This window comes from Macaca nemestrina, chromosome 11 (assembly GCF_043159975.1).
Source record: "Macaca nemestrina isolate mMacNem1 chromosome 11, mMacNem.hap1, whole genome shotgun sequence".
Lineage (NCBI taxonomy): Eukaryota > Metazoa > Chordata > Mammalia > Primates > Cercopithecidae > Macaca > Macaca nemestrina.
Genome location: NC_092135.1, coordinates 104,570,784 through 104,595,618, shown reverse-complemented (window position 1 = coordinate 104,595,618; position 24,835 = coordinate 104,570,784). Strand labels below are relative to the sequence as shown.

Genomic DNA, 24,835 nt, shown 5'->3' with positions numbered 1-24,835 from the left:
GGACATTTTTGAAATAGCTAACAATTTAAATATCCACACTAAACTGCAATTCAAAGTCAGAAATGATGAGTGAATAGCATAATGAGGTTTTTTCCTTTTTTCTGTACCTCATGCATGATCATTCTTACAATTCTTAACTAGAGAAGAATTTAAATTTGTTCATCCTTTAAGAGGATATTAAGGAGCTTGTTCAGAAAATTGAAAATAATTCTAATTTTTAAACCCATAATCTCATTAAATAAGCATATGGATATCAGTTCTTTTATCTCTTTTATGTGAATTCTAAGCATTACACCATTTCCTGTAGTTACCTACATTTCACTATATGTGTCATTGACACTAGCTTCTAAATATTCCAAATCCCAGTCATCTCCACCTAGTGTTGAATAACTCAGTGAATGTTCCTAGCTAACAGAACCTCACTGTTACCTCGTCATCCAAGGCCACTGACACTGTAACATACCTAACAGAAATATGTAACAGTCAAAATACTTCCACGGAATGAAAATGTTTCCTTCCCTCTCATTTTCTGTCTTAGACTATCATTAATTTTTCCTTATTTGGATCCCGTGCACAGATAAGTTCCTCATAAATAGCAACAAAGGAATAAAAAAGAAGAAGAAAAAACTACTACACATTCCCTATAGAAAGAAATGACTCCAATTTCAAGCTGCTAAAAACTGCAAAGTTAAATATTGAGAAGTCTAAGCCAACACATGCATCCCCAGAATTTCAACAGGTCAGAGGACCTCCCATAGGTGAAGTGAAGAAATGTGAAAGTTCAAAAGCCTGCCTGCCACACAGAGCTCCAAGGAGGTTCTGCTAAGAGGTCCACTGACCTGATCATGCCCCTAGGGAGGGATACACCCCTCCAAGGCAGGGAACAACAGACTGGTGAAGAGTGATCAAAACAACAAACTCCAAACAAGCTGTGGAACCCTGGCTCACTCTTCCCTCCCTGTCCCCACTGGCTCTCCTCCCCACACTCTGCTTCAGCAAATAGCTGTCCCCATGCATGGAAGAATCATAATGAGAAAGAATATAATACAGATAACCAGGAAGAAAAGAAAGAAGGAAAGTAGCAAAGCACAGGGGAGGTGAAGGACATGTATCATAAGAAAACAGATGAAACGTTTAAATACTCTGATCTCAAAGAAATTATAGAAAGAACCTCTTTTGTAAAAGGAGTTCAAAAAGACATCATAAAAGAACATGAAAAAGCAGCTGGCAAAGCTCAGGAGAGAAAAAAATGAAATAAAAAATAAATAGTACCAGGGTGCAAACCAAATTAGAAAAAGGAAAAACAATGAAAATATAGTCAGGAATCAATGATAAAATGGTATAGAGATGACAGACAAAAAAAGATAAAAGATACACCTTGTTGGTACTCCTAAATAAAACACATGGAAGAGAAAAAATAGGTAAAAATAGAACAGAACAGAACAGAACAGAACTTTCCTAAAATCACAGAAAGACTTAAATTTGCAGCTCAAAAAAACAGACCACGTTCCTGGAAAAATTGGTAAAACAATGAACATAAACAGTGTTAGTACACCTGGAAGTTACTGATAAAGAAAAATCATACGACCATCTAAGGCTGAAAAAGCAAGCTCTCTAAAAGGAAAACCTAGGTGGCCTCACACCCCCTGAGTAAATCTCCAGCTTCAGTGGAGCCATTTCTATAAAGTCCCAGGGAAAGTATGATTCAAAATTTCATGTCCAGCCAAGTTATTCTTCAAACATTTTCCAACTGTTGAAGAACTCATGAAATACAACACTCAAAAGTCTTTCTTGGACAATCTGCTTTTTAATTAATTCCAGTCAAGCAAAACACACACAATCCAGGAAGTATGGAGAAACCATGCTAAAAAGACCCATGATGGGCCCAGTTATTTTAAGTAAAGAATTGATATTTATTGTGGTTACTAAACAAAATGCAAATTTAATAACTCTTGGCAATGTAAAAAGAATATTATAACAGGTAAGAATGAAGAAAAGTGAAAGAATTCTTAGTATATAAATTTCTTCTCCTCTTAAATATACAATCTTAGGCATTTCTTTTTAAATGACTCCAAACAAAGTTCTTCATAACTTTAGTAGGATTTTTTTAGCAAGTAATATCTTTTGTTATGAAGAAATACAGTATTCATCTGATCTTCACCAATTCCTTTCATTTCACTTGTTTTTCTTTTAAATTTAATATTTATTAAGCCCCAAAAGAAGGTGCTCATAATTAGAATCACAGACCATGAGGTCCTCCACGTGTAATTCCTCTTAATGTGACTTCACGCACAGTATATGCACTTCATAACTATGATGCATAATTAGAAAGCAAAAACTAGGAAGGAACTAAAGAGAACAAGTCTAGGAAATGAATCTCAACTCAAGACTAACTGCAGTCAATTGGCTCTGACTATCTACAAAACTATGTTGATAAAGATTCTGAGGTCAAGTCTGGGATCCAAAGGAAAGACTCCCACAACTATTAGGTAATGTTAAAGCCACGGGCTCAGGAGGAGAGAAGGAATCACTCATGTGTCACATAGCCACTACTGATACTTGTCTTTATTATATAAAACTTATTAGTTTATTTTTTATTATATAATTTTAACTATGAAAATAATACAAGTTAATTACAATGTCAAAAATACAGAGGTAAAGAAAATACAGGCTGGGCACGGTGGCACCTGTAATCCCAGCACTTTGGGACACCGAGGCTGGCGGATCACCTGAGATCAGGAGTTCCAGACAAGCCTGACCAACATTGTGAAACCCCATTGCTACTAAAAATACAAAAATTAGCTGGGCATGGTGACGTATGCCTATAGTCACAGCTACTCAAGAGGCTAAAGCAGGAGAATCGCTAGAACTCAGGACACAGAGGTTGCAGTGAGCCAAGATCAAGCCACTCCAGCCTGGGTGACAGAGCAAGACTCCATCTTCAAAAAAAAAAAAAAAGAAAAAAGAAAATACAAATAATCTCCCCCTGAAAAATAAACTTAATATTGTATTCAAATTTTATTAAATTTAATCATTTATATTTAAAATATCATTATAGAATAATCTCATATGTGTAAACTATCAAGCCTTCTATCAGTATACATACAGAGTTCTCTGAATTATGTTTAACAATATTAATAATGGTTACTTCTGAAAACGAATCTGTTTTTCACTTTTTCTTTGTATTCTTTTTGTATCGACTTGACATTTTATAATGAGCAGTGTCATTTTTCCAAAAACATTATCTCTTTACAAAAAAAATTGCTTTTGATTTAACAACTATTCTTGTATGTCTCAAAAGTATAAAGACTTCTGACAATGAAAAAGAAACTAATATAAACATCTATTGCTATCTTCCTTTTATATGATGGTTTGGTGACAACAGATCACTATTGAGGATGAACAAGTAACTTGGGATATTCACTGCTTCATCATGACAAGCTGCCATTTTAATGAATCCTTGGTTTTGGACTAAATTTTGCCAGTGATCTCAGAGAGAAAAATTGAGAAAATTATCCAAGATGCTTTTGTTACAAGTCTTATGTTGTTGATGACGTCTCAGAAATAAGACAAGGTCTTCACTACTCAAATACAAAATGCCTATTTCAGCACCTGGAACTTAGTAGGTACTCAATGCATGCTATTGTTAGCTTAATTAGGTGATAGTTGAAAAGCAGGGGGCTTTACTGAGCCCCTTCCTTTTCTTTTTTCTTTTTCTCCACTCCCCCTTTTTTTTTTTTTTTTTTTTTTGGAGACAGAGTCTCAGTCTGTCACCCAGGCTGGAGTGCAGTGGCATGATCTTGGCTCACCACAGCCTCTGCTTCCCGAGTTCAAGCAATTCTCCTGCCTCAGCCTCCTGAGTACCCGCTACTACAGGCGTGAACCACCACGCCTGGCTAATTTTTGTATTTTTAGTAGAGACGGAGTTTCCCCATGTTGGCCAGGCTGGTCTCGAATTCCTGACCTCAGGTGATCTGCCCACCTCGGCCTCCCATAGTGCTGGGATTACACGTGTGAGCCACTGTGCCTGGCCTAGCCTTTTCTAAGACCTGTCAGTAAAGTGACATAAAGTGAACTAGGCAATTTATTTAGAAAGGAGAAAAACTATTTGTCTCTTCTTCATTTCATTATACCCTTACCTCCACTGGAAGATAGTCCTAGAAATGAGGGAAGCCCAAGCAGGCTGCATGGAACCACTGATCTGCAGATCTGTGCTCTACAATCACTATCGAATACCAGCCTACAAATTTAGGGGCTAAAATAAAGTCTATCAGGAAATAAAAGACTCCTGAAAAGCTTAAAGACACCTATAAACTTAAAAGGCAAGTTTGCATTTTTGTATCAGTGAGACCAAACAAAAGCATTAGACTATGCCTTAAAAACACCCAACAGTGGACATTCAGACAAAATCTCATTAAGAAAAGTATATTTTTTGATGAAGCACCTGGGAAAAAGCCATACAATAAATCCTACTGTATTCGTGCTTTCTCGCATTGCTATAAAGAAATACCTGAGCCTGGATAATTTATAAAGAAAAGTGGTTTAATTGGTTCACCGTTCTGCAGGCTGTAGAGGAAGCATGGTGGCATCTGCTCAGCTTCTGGGAAGGCCTCAGAAAACCTACAATCACAGTGGAAGGTGAAGGAGGGGGGGCTGGCATTTCACATGGCCAAAGCAGGAGGAAGAGAAAGCAAGGTGGGCAGTGTTACACACTTGTAAACAACCAGATTTCATTAGAACTCACTCACTATTGTGAGGACAGTACCCAGGGGGATACAGTGTTAAACCATGCATGAGAAGTCTGCCCCCTTGCTCCAATCACCTCCCACCAGGCCCCACCTCCAAAACTGGGGATTACAATTTGACATGACATTTGGTGGGACCACAGATCCAAATCATATCACCTACCATGCAAGCGTCTGACTGCAACTCGTCATATGGGATATCATGGTTTTTTCAACGGTCAAATTTTAAATATACTTTCTTATAGTTAAAAAAAATAGCCCTGCATTTATATCTCACTATGTGAATGTTGAAAAGCGAGAGTCCTTAAAATAGATGTGAATCTCCTTTTATTGCAAGGTAAGGTACAATCCAATCCCATAACGTTTTTCAGATCCTCTGAGCACCTTTTTCCATTTTTAAAAATGATTTCAGCCATCCCAGTCTTTTTTCACTTATACTTCTAGGCTTACCTAACAATTAATTTTGACAAATGCCTGCTGTTTCATGTCAAAATGCAAGTATAATTGATTGGAAAACAAGATTTTTCTCATTTTACTTAGACAAAACTAAGGGACATGACTACACACCTGCTTAAAGAATTAGACTGTTTTGTTAACAGCAGAGAAGTGAAGAAAAAAATCCAAATGATGATAAAGCATTACAGGCTTTATCCTTCAAAGAGCAAACACCCATAAAAATAAACAGACTAGATCTGCAATCTAGAAGATAAAATCCAAATGAAGGTACTCTGTTTACCTTGATATGCAAATACAGATTTCAAGCTATAATTGACGAAATGCTTGAAAGAATAAAAGCCAAAGAGTGGGAACCTAGGAATGTTAAGGTCCATGACAGCCTGTAGTGTGAGTAGGTGGAGAAGGCCTAGAGAAAAACTCCTAAACTGAAGTTTTCCTTTACCTAGCAAAACATCAGCCACTTGGTGAACCTTGAGAGCAAAGGCTTAGCCCACTACATTTCACTTTTCAGCTGAAGTTACTACTTTTTGCATCCCTATTCTGCTTCGCTTCCACTTTATTTTCCCACCATCCTACAGGGTCCAGGGTCAGCACATGGTAATGAATCCCCACCCATAAGCCTTTTCCTCTGCAAAAGTTGCTTAAATATGACAAAGAATAATCATGTAGAAAAAGACCACCTTTTGTTTGCAGAAATTGTCGTGGTGAGGAAAAAACAAAAGGCTTGTCCAGAACCTTGGTAAGAAATTTCATGAAACCTGGTAGCCTCTATGAGGCATATGTTAATTTAACAGGAAATAAATTATTTTGTCTTGTCTGAGAACTCGAGACTTTAAATCTAACCCTTCTTAATGTGATGATCCATTCTATAAAGTGTCAACACACAACTAAAAAAGGCTGGACCTTTCCAAGAACTAATGTAAATATGTGTCACCCACAAAAATCCCACACTCTCTCTCTCTAAAGAAGAGGAGAAAGCCCAGTGAAAATGTGGATATCCTTTGCACTTGCAGCTAGATGGGGGTGCCTCTTTAGAGAGTAAGTGGAGATCCAGAGCCAGAATGCAGATCAAATCGACAAGATGTGCAAACTTAACATTCAAGATCTAACTCCTCCATGGATCTAACTCTTCCATGTCTCAGTTTCATCATCTGCAAACAGGGATAATAACAGTAATATGGTTTCAGTCTGTGTCCCTGCCCAAATCTCATGTAATTCCCAATGTTGAAGGTGGGGCCTGGTGGAGAGTGACTGGATCATGGGGGAGGATTTACCCTTTAGTGCTGTTTTCATGACAGTGAGTGAGTTATCACAAGATCTGGTTGTGTAAAAGTGTGTGGCACGTCCCCCTTCTCGCTCTTCCTCCTACTCTGGTCACGTAAGACATGCCTGCTTCCCCTCACCTTTCGCTATGACTGTAAGTTTCCTGAGGCCTCCCCAGCCATGCTTCCTGTAGAGGGTGCAGAACCAAGAGCCAGTTAAACCTCTTTTTTCCATAAACCCTTACTCAGTTTCAGGAATTTCTTCATAGTCATGTTAGAACAGACTAATACAAATAGTAACTATCTCCCCTGTTGCTGTGAGAACTAAATGAGTTAGTTCATATAAGGCACTTTGGATACTACAACACACACTGGAAATGTGTAGATTATTAGTGATTAAGTTGATTATTAGTGTTATTTTGCCTGGATTCTAGGCCCTGTTAACTTTGAGCTAAAATTTTTATCCTTTTGCTGATAATTCTGGAGGTGAAAACCAAATCTAAACTACGATTTTAGAAGCTTTAGTTTGCAAATACATACCTCCTGGCAAATTCTATAGCTAACAGGTTTGATATCCCTTCTTCCCCTGTAAGTCACTTGGCTCTTACCAAAGTCCGGAGAGGAAGTCTTATAGCAATCAAATTTGGTATTGAAGACCTCAAAACATATTCTCAGTCCCAGAATCTTCATTAACGTTTTGACATAGTTACTCTTCTTTCTATTTAATCTTTACTATTTAAATATTCTGAAATATTTAGGTACAGAGGGGACATTTAATAATTCTACACACATAGTCTATAGCTTACACACATAAGAGCCCTACAGGGAATACTGTCCCTATTAGTAAAGGAGAATGACAAGAGCTATGGGCTGAAAGTCCAGAGTCCTGGGTTCTAGGGTTCAACATATCCCAAGGGGACTCTGGACAAAAGAGTCCACTACTAAATTTCTGGGTCTTCACCTGTAGATGGTGGAATTTGGTACAAACTCTGTAACTCTACAAAGTATGTATCAAATTAATAGCTACATTTCTAAAGTTATTTTGCTAAAAAGTGAAATAAAGCCCTTTGTTTTCCAGATTTCAGATTCATGATACTCTTAAGCACCTGGAACATGGCCAGCATCTAGCATACAAAGTTGAGTCTTCAAAGGCACTATTTTCAAGGCAGGGCATCTCTTACACTTGGCCAGAGAAGACCTCAAGTCTTTATTCAAGGTTACTAACCCATGACTTACATAAAATGCTACCAATTTTGGTTATTTCTTATTCTGGCTCTAACACATTAAAAAGGAACAAATTAGTTAAGAGCTGGGCTGATACAACAGGTTCACTCGGGGAAAAGATGATAACCTATACAACAAGAAAACAGTCACAAAGTCTATCATATTGCTGATTAAACAGGCAAAACAATAATTTTGCATATTAAAAAAGTAAAATTACATCTTAATATATTCTATCCAAGAAAAAATGTATTTTAACATATTATAGAGGATTTTTAAATGGCACCTTTTTTAAAAGTTGTATTAAAGATATATCAAAGTTATATAAAGTTATATCAAGAAACAGATCATGAATATATCAAGGAATATATCAAAGATATACCAAGGAAATATAAAAGTTACATCAAGGAATAAATTTGAGTTACCTGGAAAACCCACTTAATGTGTAAAAATCCATTCCCAGAAGCCTGTATAAATGAGGCTTTACAATATAAGACCTTTCAAAATAGTCTTTTATAGGTTTTAGGTGATGGGGAAAAAATTAGGTCAAAATTTACATAGTTGCAGCATAGACAACTGTGTTAGTGAAGCCATGATAAATCTGAGTGGCCTTTAAGTAAAACCTTACTATATTTTCAATTAAATGCTTCTATGAATAGCAAAATAGGAAATAACAGACTGTTCACAAATCCTTACAGTAGCCATCAAAAAGGCCAAAACTAGAAGTGATTTATGACAGAATATCTGCAGAAGAAACTGATTATTACTGGTCATGTAATAGAAGGTATACTTTGCCGAAGGAATGAAACACCCGTTAAATGCCTATTACACATGCCAGTCCCTTCACATACTGCACCTCATTTAGCCTTTCCATCAATCTCAGTTTACATTTTCATAAACTGAGGCTCAGAGTGGTCTCACGATTTCCCTCTGGTGGCGGAATCAAAACGAAAGTCAAAATATTTAGCTATAAATCTGAAACATCTACCATACCACACTATTAATTCACTCATTATACAAACATTGACTGACCCTCTACCTTGTGTCAGGCCCACTTTTAGGAGCTGACAGTCAAAGTATTTCTTTTTCCCTCCCTTTTCTCACTTCATTTCTCCTCTCCTTTAACTTTCAGACAAGTACCTTCTTGTCCACTATAAGAAATCATCCATTCAAACCTGTACTCTTATTCCACATGTTCCAAGGTCTCTTTTGGTACATGGTATGACACTTAGCTTTAAATAAATATGGATCTAATCCTGTAAATACGCTCTTCCTTTTTAATTATGCTAACTTTTCAAATTACCACCAGACAACACTGGACAACACAGTGCTGGAGAAGAGCAAAACTCCATTCCCCTAAGGATCACCGTGGCCTGACCAAATTAATGCAGTCCCAAGGGAACTAATTTATACTAAAGGAGATGCTGCTTCACTTAATAAGGCTTAATCTTACATTTGTGAAATCATTAATCAGTAAAAATAAGCAATTAGCTTTCCAACATACAGAGAGCAACTATGCCTAGGGGGAAAAAAAAAAGTCCTTTAGTTCATCCCAAAAGCAAATATGAAATTTGAACATTCTAGTGAACATCATGCTTTTCTCAAGAGGAGATCAGTGCAGCTCTTCTAGAGGACGACACTGAAGTACTTCATCAAATTAAGTATACACTGGCCCAATAAACCAGCAACACAACCACAAAACCTATTATAATGTACATGTATAAATCAGGATGGATAGAGCCCATTGGCCTATACAGCCAGTGTATATGTATATGTATAAAAAGGCTCTATCCATCCTGATTTATACATATACATTATACTAGGGCTTGTGGTTGTGAAGAGCCACGGGAAATCTACATATCTCCCCTGGGGGATGAAGCAGTTAGAGACATAATATAGGGTACTCTACCACAGTTAGATATAAAAATATACACAGGTTTACACACAGACCTTTAAACATTGTATTGAGTAGAGATCTATAGCATAACACTATTTTTATTCAATAAAATTACATGTCCACAAACTATAATTTTTAAGAACACATATAATAAAAAGATCATGTAAAACACATCAGGTTGGTTGCCTCATTAGGATATGGGCAGGAAAAATAAGATGGGGACTGGAGAGAGATAAAGATAATGAAAACATTAAACAATATTGGGGCTTTGCTCAGATCAATGATATAACATGGCATAAATGAGAAAGACAATTAACAATAGCCCTCTGTACCTGAAGTTCATTGGAAACCCAAAGAGTATCACTTAGAATCACCAAAACATATGATTTACACTTGTTCGACTTCTTTTCTACAGTTCTTCAAAGTCGATGGAAAAATACCAATTTTTGGCCAACATTTGTACTACGTATGAAAGAGGCAATAAGCTGCATGTCATAATCACGAAACAAAAAACAAACAAAAAACTCTAACACAGAAGAAAAGTTTCTGCTGGCTCACAGGTAACACAGGAGAAAATAACTACAGTTATTATAAAGTGTATTTAGGTAAAATTATCAAAAGGTAACCTGTTTTGAACAAAGACTATGGCCAAAGAGCCAGTTTAAACAGCATGCCCTTATACACAAGTGCCTGCTGTGTGCACATAAAAAGAGTTTTCAATTAGATTTGGATGACAGATGTGTTAAGAATAACAAGAAATAATAATAATCACAAAATTGTGGTATTGCATACTGATGGTTTCTATATCATTTTTTATACACCACCATCATTCCCCAAATCAAGGCAAAGGAAGTTAGTGCATTTTTGACATTATTCTTCCCAATGCAATCAGATACAAATTAATTTTTGGCATCAAATTTGATTTTTACAATAACCTAATCTTTTCTGTAAAGAAGATACTAAAAACATATTTGTGTTGCTGCATTTCAATTCTAACCAGAATGGTAAAATATTTTATTACATTTCAATGAAATTTTAGAAATAAAACTAAATTATATTTAACACATTGGTTTTATATTTAATAATGGGTAGGTATTAACTTCTCTCTTAATAGACAATATTAACTTCAATTCATTTGTAAAACATATTGAGACAGCAAAAATCTGGCAGAATTAAACCTGAGATTGCTATCACCTTGCAGAAAGCTCTTATAGACTCAAAGTATCCTTTTTCAGACTATAAAAATCTCCTACTGTTTAATAGTACTGGACACTGGCAGGAAGAAACTATAAATAGCTTCTTATGTGCTTAAAATATAGTATTTTTCATGCCTTAGAAAAGTTCTTTTTATAACTTTCCACTCTTTTCTTGGAAAATGATCTGTATTCTTACTTTGTATTCTAGGTAAACACATATGAACAGAACTTTGGCTGTTATCTTTGGGACAACAGCAGTGTCAGGAACCAATTTCCAGGAGGTGCTGATAACTGAATGAAGTAGCCTAATGCTCAGTCTCCATGAGTGAGTTGCTTTTAAGCGCAAAAACCGAAACCAGGGGATAAAACATTACAGAATGACAGGGAAAAAAGTACTTGATAGCAGTCGGCATAGTTTAAGAATCAGCTACCGGAGGCTGGAAGTGTTCAGGAATACACCAGAAGAGCTCTCAACGGGGATAAGAAGAGATTCGAAAATCACCTAGGGAGTTATATTGCAGGATGTTTAAAAATTTATCTAACTCCAACAGGTAATGATAAAAAGGAAGCTCATTTTTAAAAAAGCTACAAGTTGTTCTTGGAAACAGAAAACAAATACACAAATATACATGTAATCGTTTTCACTGAGGTGTCACAATCAAAGCTCTTTTCAATTCAGTAGCCTGTATAAATCCCTCAATTCAACCATTACACACTTAACCAAGCCAAAAAAAAAAAAAAACAGTGAGTAGCTCACCCCTTAGCCTTCTTTAATATTTTGACTTTAAACACAGAAAAACACTGAAACCCAACTTTCAAAAAAGAAGTTGAACTATGCTTTCTTCAACAGTAAGAAAACCATTATCTTCTACTAAAAAAATAAATAATTAAAAGCATGAGGTTGTGACACTCAAAGCCCTACCAGAGGTGGCAGATGAGAGGGTGATTCATCAACAGTGGATAAAAATGCTGGCAGGAAAGTATCTCCCAGCTAACCAGGGATCCCTTGCACAGGTGGGAGCAGATGGCAGTAGATACAGCTCAAAGACACACACTCTCAGGTTCCTGGAGGTCCCTTGATGCCAAGGTCAGAGGAAGAGCAAGACTAACCCTCAGGATTGTGCAGAAAGGAGAGGAAATGGGCATCCATGCTACTCTGTGAAAGATATTACTTATAGAGCTAGTAGTCAAATTATACTAATGAAAACATTTTGATTACAGACCCTGTATCATTCACCGCTGAGATAGAGATAAATCTTACTAATATACAAGGTTTTGTTTCCCTCCTAAAAGTTACTTTTGAGTACCCATTTGTCATGAACGTAATATCCATTATCATGGCTAACTACCTGAAATGCCTATGCTACACACATGTGGAGTAACATCTAAGGAACTGTGTTATTTTTGTACTTTGAGAGTCATACAATTAAATCATTACTTACCAGGAAGTTGCCTTCAAAGAAAGAGACAAAAACACTGGTTTTCTTTTGCTTCCTATATGGTGTGGCTACATGACAACAGATCTGATGCAACAACGAGTACGAGATCTTCTACACTGATATTAGTGTCTGATCAACACAATCAGGCATTAAGTTAGCCTTATATTCTGGGCCTTATAAGAAGAAAGAATTTTCTGCATAAAAAATAACCAGCAAAAATAAATTTTCAAACAAGTCATGCAATCTTTTAATAATATAAAAACACTTCCAAACAGCATTATCTTGAGAAGAGATAGACTCAAAACAAGAAAAATTTAGTACAGTTGTTGTTCACAGTGCTGGGTGCAGGAACAGTTTGATTCCTTTAATCCAACAACCTGGAAACTTTGTCTCAAACTGCTTTTATGGAAAATACCTCACGGTGTCTTGCAGTTTGCTCATTTTTTCATAGTTCACTGAATCAAACGCATACAAAGAACCCAGGAATTCAAAGCTGCATGAAGACAGACATATTATTTACTTCTAAAAGCACTGTTGTCACTAGATGTTTACATTCAGACATGAGAACATTAGTGGTTTCACAGCAACAGAATTAACTAAACCTCTCAAAGGAGTAAGATCACATGTACATTTTTAACCTCAGCTAAAATATCAGTAGTATTCATTTTTGCAACTTACAAAACTTCTGGCTGTTAAAGCTGTGTCAGGTTGAGATATTAGTGAGAAAAAAAGATGTAAAATAGCTAAGTTGTATCAACAATCCATCACTTCTATTTATCCAGTAAACATTCGATATCAACCATTGAAGGGCCAGCTAAAATAAATGGATGCTCAAAAAGTTATTGTCCTTCATCACACCCAAAAGTACTGAACTACTCACCCTCAAATTACTCATCCTTCAAAACAGCTCAACCATCTCCTCCTCTGTGTAGTTTTCCCTGATCCCACCCTAAATTATGGGCTCCTTAAACGAACTGCATCTTATTCTTTTTTCCTATGAGCTAGCACAGTGTGCAGGGAGGGCAAATGCTAGCAATCATATAAAGAAACCCTTTACCACTGAACAGCTCTAAAGAGCAAACATTTTCTTAGGGTCAAGTATTAGCTCAGTTCTTAATGAATAAATAAGAACAGTAATAAGGAAGAGTCTCAGACACTAGTACGTTTCTAAGAATTTCTTGGTAGGTCAAAGGGTTTCAGTTTCCATTATGCAGGATGAGTAAGTTCTGGGGATGTAGTATACAGTATGGTGACTATAATTAATTACACTGTATTGTATAACTGAAATTTGCAAAGGGATATCTTACATATTCTCAGCACAAAAAGAGAAAAAAGATAACTACGTGAGGTGATGGATATGTTAATTAGCTTGAGTGTGGTGATCATTTCACAATGTATACAAAAATTAAAACATCACCTTGTATACCTTAAATATGCATAATTTTTATTTGTCCATTATACCTCAATAAAGTTGAGAGGGGGACATTTAAGAAAAACAAGAAATCCTAGGGATTTACAAGAGATATATCTATTCTTATGCTGTGAGATCCTTCTGGTCATACGTAGTTTAGTCTGATTTATTGGATGTGTGAATTCACTTGGGCAAAAAATAAAGGAGGAAGAAATGAAATGTGCACTTTACAATGCGTTAGAGATTTCCACCTTCTTATTTGAAAGATATTCCTGTAAAATGGACATATATATTTGTAATTATATTAAAGGACTTGAAACTTTTTGTAGAAATTGCTTCATTTAAAAAGCCAACAAAGGCTAGGCATGGTGGCTCACACCTGTAATCCCAGCACTTGGGAGGCCAAGGCAGGTGGATCACCTGAGGTCAGGAGTTCAAGAACAGCCTGGCCAACATGGTGAAACCCCATCTCTACTAAAAATACAAAAATTAGCTGGGCATGGTGGTAGGTGCCTGTAATCCCAGCTACCTGGGAGGCTGAGGCCAGAGAATTGCTTGAACCTGGGAGGTGGAGGTTGCAGTGAGCCGAGATCACGCCATTGCACTGCAGCCTGGGTGACAAGAGCGAAACTCCGTCTCAAAAAAATAAATAAATAAAAAGCCATTATAGATTATTTTGTTTTTAAACACAACCTAAATATTATATTAAGGCTCATGGATATCATCAAGGAAGAAGAATTAGAACGAACATGTTAAAGAGAGTACTTTTACAAACAGCCCATAATAAACCATAGTCAGGATTCTTATTTGGGGATTCTAATTTACAATTAATTTTAAAAGATTAGGAGAAATGACTCTAGATGATGCGATTCTAGTGTATGAATCATCCAAAAAATGGTTCTAAATAACACAATTCTCATTGGCAACAGATGATCATCAAGAGTCTTAACGAGCCATTTCATGTGATGTCAAGCCCTTACTTTATATAAATCTATAGAGAATCAAGAGGAAAATTTAATAAGTTATTGTTTGGGGCTGGATTTAGGCAATGAATTCAAAATAAAGTAGTATTTTGTACTTTATTTTGTATTTAGTAGTATTCAAAATATTTAATATTTAATAATATTAAATATTTAGTATTCAAAATATTTAATATTAAAATACAATATGTAGTAGTATTCAAAATAAAGCAAGGTTAAGACAAAAATGATATAAAGTTTTTTATTTCTCTAAGGTTCACCTTTGTAGAGCTTTTCAAACACATTTTCAGTCAGACTTCTTTATCACTGAAAAATGTCTGCTATGGTTTGAATGTATAGGTCCCTCCAAAATTCATGTGGAAACTTAAAACTCCACCTATGAAGAGGTGGGGTCTTTGCAGGGTGATCAGGCCATGAGGGCTCTGCATTATCAATGAGATTAATGAGATTAATCAGATCATCAATGAGATTAATGCCCTTACAAAAAAGCCTTTGGAGAATTGCCTGGCCCTTCCATATGGCTCTTCTGCCATGTGAGGACACAGCAACAAGGCACAATCTTGCAAGCAGAGATCCTTCACCAGATATCAAGCCTTGGTCTTGGATTTCCCAGCCTCCAGAACCATCAGAAGTAAATTTCTATTGTTTATATATTGCCCAGTCCATGGCATTTTGTTATAGCAGTACAAACGAATTAGATAATGTATCGACTTTCCAAGGTTTTGACAATGGGCATTCCTAGGTCTGATCTTGGCTCTCTTACTTACTAGCTGTGTGGTTCTGTTCACCTCTCAAAGTCTCCATTTTCTCTCACTTCATGTCCCAAGTTTCTTGCTTACCTTCAGGCCTCCACATTCTCTTTCCCTTCAAACCTTTTCTGACTACCTCTTAACCATACTTTAGACCTGAGTTTAGACATTTAGCTCCATAAACGTTTAGCTCGCTATCCATTTCCACCTCTAATCTGGGTTAGGTACCCCTCCTATGTGGGATAAAAACATCCTGTATTCTCCCCATCACAGTACTTCTCAGATTATCATTAAATGCCTACAGATTTGTCTTTCCTCCTCCGTTCTATAAGCTTCATGAGGGAAGGACTTTTCTAGGTTAACTTTGACAGTGCCTGGCACTTAGCAGGCACTCATAAACATTTTTGAAATAAAAGTGCTTGGAATCATTCATCAACGGCTTCTGTCAATGGAAATCTATCAATCAACTCAGAGGTTAGAAAGAACTTCATGCACTTGGCTAATACAGAGAGTCAATATGAGAAATCCATTTAAGAAACACTTCTAGTCATTTGCAAAACCATGGGTGCACATATTAACCATTATTCTACTGAATGTCCTACTACATCAGGCATTAGGGATAAATTCCTCTTTGACAAGGACACATATCTCTAGACAGATAAAATTCTTGAATCAGATAATGAAAATTACACAATCCAACTGCCAGAAAAGTAAGATCTAAATTCAGTAACTACTGCAATAAACTTATCTCAGATGCTTGGTCACATCTAATTCTCTGTGCTTTTCAATTTTTTGTCACAATTAACTTCTGCTGGAATTTTTATACATTATTTGTCTTTGTCTTCGAAAGTCCAAGAAGTGCTTGAAAAATGAGTCAAGTTCAGGTTTTATTTGCCCACATTCTGCATTGGGGTGGATACCCACAAAGGGTCTCCTTTTATCCACCAGTCAAGAAATAGTCTCCTGACTCACTAGAGGTGTCTTTTATATCCTAGATAAGATAAACAGTGTAATATGATCCCATCAACAATTAAATTCTTTTGATTTTGCCAGAAATTCTTAGTTGCCATACTTTTTATTCTCCTGCTAAAGACTGTAGCCACAGGGTCCTCTTTTCTGGACAATCCCAGTTTCCTCATCTCCCAGAACCTAGAAAATCTAAACCTGGTTCCTGTGGCCCTCCTCATTTCTCTAGCCTGGTGCTTAATTTCCCTGGGTGCCAGTCACTCACAATGATTATTGTCAATAGGCAAGCAGGGGTAGGGGCAGGCAGAGGGCAAACATCCATTGAATTTCACCACTCAAGAGTTATGCTAGATTTTGTTCATCTATGAAAATCAAGAATCAGTATATAAGTATCAATGGTTTGGTTGTGACTTTATTTTTAATAATCTTGTTATTATGTCTAATTGTGCAAGTCATTCTCAAACCATTTTGAAAGTAGGATGCATAGACACCCCAAATAAATAGAATCAGAATCTACTAAAATTTAGACGATATTTCTTTTATTTTACATGTTTTCAAGATTTTCAGGACCTGATCTACCAGCATAAAGATGAGTCATCAAAAGCAAGTAATACCCAAGGCATTCAATACAGGCTGACTCAGACCAGAAACATCTGATCACCCTGATCGGAGAAAATATGGCAACAAAAAGAGTTACCTGACACTCTAGAATTAAAATGTTTAGAACTAGACAGGAAAGGATGGCTTCAGGAAAGAAAAATCCATAGCAACTCATTCCTACCAGTGCTAGAAAGCTTAGAATACTATCGGGCCTCTAGAACATATAAAATGCAATATTCAACTACATCATATTGCACACAGCACAGTGGCAATCAATATTTACAGCAACTTTGGGAATCCCTGCCTCTTAAGATTCTTTATCATCACATACTTTTCCAAAACTACCAAAACAGTTCCAATCTTCCTAAAGTACCTAAATGCAAAAGAAACCACAATCTCTCAAAACAGCACTTGAAAATCATAGTATAAGGGACAAAGTTTTACGCATTAACAAGCAGCACTTAATACTGAATGTCTCACTGCAATATGTAAGCAATAAGTGAATTAGGATGGTGTATTAGTTTGCTAAGGATGCCACAAAGTACCACAGACTGGTAGCTTAACCAACAGAAATGTATTTCCTCACAGTTCAGAAGGCTGGAAGTCCAAGATCAAGGTGTCAGCAGGGCTGGTTTCATTCTCAGGGCTCCCTCCTTGGCTTGCAGACAGCCGCCGTCCATCTCACTGTGTCTTCACATGGTTTTTCCTCCAACACACTAGTGTCTGTGTCCAAACCTTCTCTTTTCATGACAATAGTCATATTCAATTAAGGACCACCCAAAAGATTTCATTTTAACTTAATTACCTTTTTAAAGACTTTATTCCAAATACAGTTACATTCTTAGGTACTAGGGGTTAGAACTTCAGCGTATGAATGGGGAGGGGGAGACACACAATTCAGAGCATAACAGATGGTTCTACTCAACAAACAGCATTATTTTCAATCCTATGTGGGACCTTCTGTGTTGTCCTTATATGGTTACAAATTGACCAAAATAGTTCCACTCTTTTTCTCACTTAATGTGAACAGATATGCAATCATTAGAATTAGGTTCAGCTCACTTGCAAATTGGTAGTCCAGTACTGTGACCACAGCAGCCATGGTGAAGGAGACTCCAAGCAGGCAGCCCATGCTGGAGTGCCTGCATGTGACTGAATCTCACCAGGCCGCATGTTACTCAGCAGTAAAATGGGGATAATCACATCTTCCTTGCAGGGTTATCAAAGGAACTTAAATAGAAGGCTACAGGTAAAGATCTTGGCACAGTGTCTATCACCATAATAGAAAGCCTTCCTTCGGCAGATCTCTTGAAACTGGGAAGTAAAGCACTTAACCTTCGAGTTAACATCATCAAAACCCCGAGACTCCTGAAACGGAAAGCAATGTTCACATCATCTCCCCTAATTCCTTCGGACTAAGGCCCAGAGTGTGTGACCAGCTCTCTGCAGCAGAGCTGAGATTGGAAGTCTTGACTCCAAATTCCTAGGGCCGGTGCCTTCCCTGTCCCTCTCTCAGATATGTAAGAGAAATGTCAGCAGTGAGCACGATGGGCTGCTAGTCGGAGAGAAAAAGGCCAGCAGTGACACACAGGGCCTGCCAGTCTGGATTCAGGAGTCACGAAAACTCAGAAACCAAGACGTAAGACAGCGACACCACAGCTCAGGCTGGTATGGGTCAAGCTGCCTCAAGCTGTCCCCAGCCACAGCTCCTGACTCCTGTCCTGGTCTCACTCGACCACAAGGGAAAAATGAGGCAGGAGGCCTGTTTCTTCTCCATATGTTCCTTCTTACGACCATATTTAAGTTCAATCTCCAAATCCGCAGAGCTGAAAAAAAACATTTAGCCAAACATAGCTAAGTATCTCCCTTAGGATCCAGGGACTCCCAACAGGCAGTTTGCCTTTTGTTCCCAGCTTGGTAATTCAAGTTCTTTAAGAAAGGGGGCCTCATCAGTCCTGACTCACACCAGGAGTTTGGTGCTTTTGGGCTCCCACACCTCTGCCTGCCACTTCCTGTGGAGCCTGCATCTTTCTCCCTCCCACGCCTTTCAAAGTCTAAAGCACCTGCTGTGGGCTCCGCTGGGCCCTGCCACTATGCCCTTGGCATTCACTCCCACACACTGAAGGCAGCTGACTGGAAGTGCCTGAGACCCTGGACCGGAAGGCTTTGTATTCTACCCAGGAGGAGGTCGTAAACAGTTACTGCCCCGAGAATCAGACCTCAGAACAGCCTGACAGTTGGTGGACAAAACTCCAGCTCCCTGCCTCTAGGCTGGCATGAGCCCACAGACTCCCAGAGCTCTCAGTGAGAATCCCAGCTGCCCAGAGGAGTAAACAGCTTGAGAACTCACCCTTTCCTAGCTCCCTCCTCCTTGCCTCAGGGTCTGCTACCAGGGGACCCAAAACCAAGGCAGCATCCCGTAGGACTCCCAGGTAATCCCACCTTCCCCAGAAAGCCTCCCCTCATCACCAAGTCTCTCAAGTCACTTCCTATCATGTGTTAACACTGTTCGTATACACTGTAATCTCATTTCTCTACCACAGGCTCTTGAAGAGGAGAAATTCTTTTACACGGCTCTGAATTCCCCCATGTTGCTCAGCACAGTGTCTTACGCAAATGAGAAGCTCAATAAATGTTTGTTGACTGAATGAAGAATGAATTAACCATGCCAGTCAGCAAGAAGGTTGGGCTCTGTATTTAAGCTAACTGAAACTACATCAGTGTGGCTGTCTGCTTCTTTCCAAAGCGCAGCGTGAACTGCTTTTAACAAGCAAATTACTGCATGCATGTATTTCTTTAAATTAGCATTTTCTAGATATTCATCTTAAATCAAACACCTCTGATTCCCAGAAAATCAGAACAAAGATTTTTTTCCTAAATTCAAAACTACCTTACTCTCCAAGTTTTGGGTCTACTCCTCAGTTTTGGGAGTCAGTCACCCAATGTGGATGTCTTACATCGATTTCACCCAGAGTTCTCCCTGGGCATCATTCAAGATGAAGGTACAAAGACGTGTCACATCCCCACACTCTCTCGCTGGAGTAGTGTTCTATTAAGAAGGAACATAATGCTGCCTTTTTAACCAAGAAGGCATTACCCTTGATGCATCCTAAGAATTCTTTCCTCTCTGTATTGGGCAGGGGCCAAAAGCAGCACAGGGATTTCACTGCACAACAAACAGGACAGCATGCTGAGGGCCTGGGTGTTCACCTCAGACCAGTCAGATGGCCTGGAAACTTAAATATCCACATATATGCAACAGCCTGCAAGTCACATCACGTTCTCTAATGGATGTCTGGTGAGCAGCTCTGGGAAAACTGGACAAGTACCAAGTGTCTCGCAAGCACGCTTTCAACTCAATGGAAGTATATGTTATCTGAATCCCCAGTGCCCACTACCTCAAGCACGTATCAACCCAGGGCCTGCCAAATTGTCTCCTTTTTTTTTCTTCAGCCCACTTTGAAGAGAGAAAGATTACATAGTGCACCCCTCCCTTCTCACTTACTAAAGTCAGAAAAAGACTGACTGAAGCCAAAGGGAAGGCGAGCAGCATTTCTTACGACCTGAGCTGCTCTCACCAGATCATAAGCTCCATGAGATCAATGACTCTTCTCCTCAATGCAGAATCCCCCAACATCTCAGCGCAGTGACTGCCTCACTGAGGTAATAAAATTCCTTGTTAACGAACATGTGTAAGCACCACATGTTATCTCATCTAATCCTTGCAAAAACCTACAGCTTCAGAAGGAAACTAAAGCTTAAGAAGCTTAGAATATATCCATACGATGGTATATTACTCAGCTACAACATGGATGAACCTCGAAACATTATGCTAAGTAAAAGAGGCCAGTCACAAAAGGGTACACATTGGATGAAACGTCCAGAATAGGCGAATACATGGAGACAGAATGTAGGTTAGTGGTCACCAGGGGCTTAAGGGAGAAGGGAATGGGGAGTGGCTGCTAATGGGTACAGGGTTTCTTGGGGGTGATGAAAATGTTCTAGAATTAGTTTGTGGTGATAACTGCAAAACTTTGTGAATACAATTTTAAAACACTGAATGGTAAACTTTAGAAAAATGAGTTTTGTGATAGGTGGTGGTGGTCATGGTGGAGGTGGTAGAAGAGGAGGGGGAGGAGGAAAAAGAGGAAGAGGAGGAAGAGAAGGAGGAGGAGGAAGAGGAGGAAGAGGAAGTAGAGGAGGAATAGGTGGAAGAGGAAAAAATGAAGAAAAGGAAGAAGTTAAGCAGCTTGCCCAAGATCAAAGAGTTACCCATGCTTTCAACCAGTATGCCGCTCTGATCACGGTTATTCTCAGTAAACATTTGCTGAAAACGCCAGCAAATAGATGGGTAATATAGGCTTTGGCATAATTCTAATCACACACAGAGAAGAGACAATCAATCCTCAGACCTTCTGAGATTTCCCAGGATCAAGAATTGTTGATCTAGTATCAATCATACCTCAATAAAGTGGATAGTAAAAATCAAAATTAAAAATACCTAAAATGCTTGTTTGACATTAAAAAAAAAAAAAGAAAGAAAGACAAGAACGTTACCCTAGTGATCTTTTCAAAACCTTCTGTAACTTGGAATAACGGCTGTTTTAGAGGAAACACTAAACAAAAATTTTAAAGAGGAGCACCCTGAGAGGAGTGTAATTAAAGGACCTCTAAGGCCGTAACTAGGACCTCTGGGGCTAAATAAAATAGAAATCTGACAATGTCTCTTCCATGCTTACTGCCATCCAATGGCTTTTCACCCACACTCCTCACCATGGACCACAGTCCTTCATCGCTTGGCTACAGAGCTGCTTCCTCTCTGATCTCGTCTCCTCGTTCTCCCACTATCCCCTGCCCTGCACTGCACTCTGGTCATAATGTCCTCTGCCCTTCTTGAACATCACACATCTTCCTCAGCTCTGGCTGTCTTGCTGTCCCAGCTGTGCAGAACCCTCAGCCTTCCAGCAACGTGTGGTGGCTCCTCTTTGACAACCAGGGCTCAGCTCAGGTTCCCTCCTCGGACAGGCCTTCTTGCTTCTTCTGACCATCTAAATCATGCTGGACACCACACCTTCAGTCCCTCTCCATCCCATATGTCTTTATGTGGTGGTCCACTGTCTGCCTCCTCCTCTGGAATGAAGCTCTAAAAGGGAAGGCACAAGTCTTGTCTATCTTATTCTCAGCAATATCAGCACCTACAATAGCCAGAGGCACATAGCAGATGCTCACTCAACATTTGCTGAACAAATGAATAAAACACACAGCACTGGGGCCAGGCGTGGTGGCTCACCCCTGCTATCCCAGCACTTTGGGAGGCCAAGGCAGGTGGATCATGAGGTCAGGAGATCGAGACCATCCTGGCTAACACGGTAAAAGCCTGTCTCTACTAAAAATACAAAAACCTAGCCAGCCGTGGTGGCAGGCGCCTGTAGTCCCAGCTGCTCAGGAGGCTGAGGCAGGAGAATGGCGTGAACCCGGGAGGCGGAGCTTGCAGTGAGCCGAGATTGCGCCACTGCACTCCAGCCTGGGCGATAGAGCCAGACTCTGTCTCAAAAAAAACAAAAACAAAAACAAAAATAAAACACAGCACTGCCATGAGATGCCTCTGCAAGCCAGATGCAAACCAGGCTCTCCTCTCAGGAACTCCTGTCGGGTTAGTCCTCACAAGCTGAGCTTCTGGGCCTGATGAGGTCACTAACCCTGCAGATTCTATGGTCACCACCTGGATTAACTTATGGTAACATCTTTATGTGCTCACACCTCCACACCCTGAGCCCACATACTTACCAGACACCTTTCCCTCCTCTGATAACTTAACACCTTTGCCTGTAATATAGCAATGATCATCCTATAATGGAAATGAGGTCCCTCTTTCCTCAGAAGCTCTTTTGGGTCCTCTATTACAGACTTAAACATTCTCTTGACTCTCTGCCTTTATTCTAATACATATCAGACTTTTTGGTTAATCCCAGACAGAAGTCATCTAAACTAGAGCCCACCCCCAGCAATGCATCTCATGTTCTAATACAGTTCCCTCGTCTCCAGTTCATCATGTCAGCCTTGCACACTCAGGTTGCACTCAGAAAGCTCAGGACAGCATGAGGGATGTATTACATTAGTCCATTCTCATGTCTCTCATAAAGACATACCTGAGACTAGGTAATTTATAAAGAAAAAAAGCTTTAATGGATTCATAGTTCCACATGGATGGGGATGCCTAACAATTATGGTGGAAGGTGAAGGAGGAGCAAAGTCATGTCTTACATGGCAGCAGGCAAGAGAGCATGTGCAGGGTAACTGTCCTTTATAAAACCATCAGATCTTGTGAGACTTTATTCACTATCACAAGAACAGCAGGGGAAAAACCTGTCCCCATGATTCAGTTACCTCCCACCGGGACCCTCCCATGACACATGGGGATCATGAAAGCTACAATTCAAAATAAGATTTGGGTAGGGACACAGCCAAACCATACAGCACACAAGTGCAGCTCTCACGGCCTCTCTCTCACTGCAGCTAGTTTTCCCTTCAGAGACCTCCATCTGTCCCCAGTTCATAGCCTCCTCTTGACCTCATCTCCCTTCTAACCCAGACTGGATCCTGATACTTAACTACCCAAGTTATTCATGAGTATTCAAAGAGCTTTGCCTCCACTGTTGTTCTTCTGTGCTACCACAGAGACTGAGCCCTGGGTCCACACTACAGTCTGCCTCCTTCATTCACACTCCGCAGTGAAAAACCACTCCGATTTTTAAAAATAATAAAAATAAAATGTAAAAAACACCACCAGAAAGAAATACACAAAGACTAACATACAGCACATGATTTCTAATGAAGGTTGCTCAAACATTCTTGAATTTGACCTTGATGGGCTTCATCGCTCATTCGTCCCAACAATTTTGTCATTTTCCTCAAGGCCCAACCCAACCTCCCTCTCCATCCCAATCCCTACAGTAAAAAACTTCAGAAATGTGTTTCTTCAACTCCATCCCCTCATCTGCAAGTCAGTCTCCACCTGCACACACCCTACAGCTTCATACCAGTGCAGGACAACCTGTCTTTCCTGGTTCAAAACTAAGTTCTGCCCTTGTGCTTTGATCTAATTCCCTTCAGTCTCTAACCAGCTGTTGCCCTATAGATTATCTCCTCTCTCCTTTCTGCATCTTCAACCTCCCACTCTTATCAGTTCCATCTCTCAGTCTACCAACTTGCTCTGTTAACTTGCTCTGTCATCACTAAAAAGCCCTGCCTTGACCCCAGTGTCTTCTGCTCTCTTTTCTTCTCATCCAAACCTCCTCAATGGATATTTGCTGCCTCCACATCGTCTCCTCTCATTAACTCCCAGCCTACTGTAACCTGGTTTCTGTCCCCTCTCATTCCCTCCACCTCAGAGCTTCACTGAAACTGCTGCTTTCTGACCACCGGTGACTGCTCAAATGGCAAATCCAAAGAGCAAATTTTGCCTCTTACCTCATTAGATTATTCTACAGCATGTGCCAGTAGATCACTCTACTGCAGATGACACTGTAAATCATACCTTCCCATTTTGAAACTCTGTTTAATCATTCTCCTGATTGTCCTATTTCTCCAATCACTCCTTCTCAATCTCCTTCATGGGTTCTTCATCTTCTCCCCTCCTCTTATCTGTCTTCTCAGCTTTCTCCCCTCCTCTTACCTGTCTTCTCAGCTTCTCTCTCCTGCTCTACCCACCCTCCCTGGGTAACCTCATTCACAGCCATGTTGGTCATTAACATTTATATAAAAATACCTCCCAAGTCTACAATCTCTAGCTCTCATCTCTCCCCTAAGGTTATATCCAGCTACCTCCTAGACATGGCCTCATGTATGTCCCAAAGCCCCTCAAATCAATCATGTCTCTTCTGATGCCACATTCTCTTCCCTTCACCATTCAA

At 39.1% G+C, this 24,835-nt stretch overlaps 1 protein-coding gene across 4 annotated transcripts in view; it reads right to left on the bottom strand.

The window, feature by feature from the left end:
* The window catches only part of LOC105468025 (ADAM metallopeptidase domain 23), a 170,539-nt gene that overhangs the window by 106,294 nt on the left and 39,410 nt on the right, over positions 1-24,835 (bottom strand). The gene's annotated exons all lie outside the window — the stretch shown is intronic.